Genomic DNA, 1,485 nt, shown 5'->3' on the forward strand with positions numbered 1-1,485 from the left:
ATCGAAAAATGCCATACGTTCAATGATACAGCAAAGCTCGCTTTTTAGCTTTGTTAAGATATTTGACGCTGATTTTGTATCCTGTACAAAAATCAATAGAAATGCTCACTACTTATCTATGCTAAATTAGTTGATGCAGTTAAATATATATGTGCTCAGTCGGTCTGTATTACGGGTAAGCATACTTCTATATTATTTTATATAAACTTCAATAATAGAAACTTCACCTTTTATAGATCGAAAAATGTTGTTCTATCAATGATACAACATAGCTCGCCTTCTAGCTTTTGTTAAGATGGTTGATGCTGTTGTTGTATCCTGATACGAAAATCATAGAAATGCTCACTACTTAGCTGTGCTAAAGATAGTTGATGCAGATGAAAATATGTGTGCTCAGTCGATCTGTATTACGGGTAAATAAACTTCAATATTATTTCACGTATTAAAACTTCAATAATACAAACTTTATATTTTATAGATTTTGAAATGTTGTTCTATCAATGATACAACATAGCTCGCCTCTTAGCTTTTGTTAAGATGGTTGATGCTGTTGTTGTATCCTGATACGAAAATCATAGAAATGCACACTACTTAGCTGTGCTAAAGATAGTTGATGCAGTCAAATATATATGTGCTCAGTCGATCTGTATTACGGGTAAATAAACTTCAATATTATTTCACGTATTAAAACTTTAATAATACAAACTTTATATTTTATAGATTTTGAAATGTTGCTCTCTTAAGGATACAACATAGCTCGCCTTCTACCTTTGTTAAGATGGTTGATGCTGTTGTTGTATCCTGATACGAAAATCATAGAAATGCTCACTACTTAGCTGTGCTAAAGATAGTTGATGCAGATAAAAATGTGTGTGCTCAGTCGATCTGTTTCACGGGTAAATATAATTTAATATTATTTCATGTATTAAAACTTCAGTAATATAAAATTTACCTTTTATAGATAGAAAAATGATCAATGATACAACATAGCTCGCCTTCTAACTAATGTTAAGATGGTTGATGCTGGTGTATTCTCGTACGGAATTAGGAGAACAGCTCATTAATTAGCTATGCTAACATAGTTGATGTTTATTAAACATGGCTTGATAGTCTTCATTGGAAGTAAATAAACTCATATTTCAATTGCAGTTTTTCTCAATTTACTTCTACAATTATTTATATCTCACTGATCAAATGATGTTCAGAGGAAACGGCACGTCATCTGTTCTTTTTCTTTGTACTCAATAAAAACAAAATTGGTTATCGAGGATACAAGTTCATCACATGGCTTCGTTGAGACAGTTGATGCTGCTGTTGTATCAAGGTTCAATTTGAGAAATTTTAAGTATAAGTAGCGCGAACTAAAATTGATGGAATTTGAGCAATTGAGTGTCTTATAAGAAATAGTCATTGCTTTGTATGTAGTGTACTGTAATGCCAAATTAGCTCGAGCAGCAACTAAAAAAAGCCATTGATTCATATCTA

General features: G+C 31.6%; 1 long non-coding RNA gene across 1 annotated transcript; it reads left to right on the forward strand.

Annotated features, from left to right (window-relative positions):
* The first annotated feature begins 246 nt into the window (after positions 1 to 246).
* LOC129719572 (uncharacterized) lies at positions 247 to 1,078 on the forward strand. The gene is made up of 4 exons (XR_008727224.1): positions 247 to 413; positions 479 to 655; positions 721 to 896; positions 962 to 1,078. It is a non-coding gene; the product is annotated as an uncharacterized LOC129719572 (long non-coding RNA).
* The last annotated feature ends 407 nt before the right edge of the window (positions 1,079 to 1,485 follow it).

Source organism: Wyeomyia smithii, chromosome 2 (genome assembly GCF_029784165.1).
Source record: "Wyeomyia smithii strain HCP4-BCI-WySm-NY-G18 chromosome 2, ASM2978416v1, whole genome shotgun sequence".
Lineage (NCBI taxonomy): Eukaryota > Metazoa > Arthropoda > Insecta > Diptera > Culicidae > Wyeomyia > Wyeomyia smithii.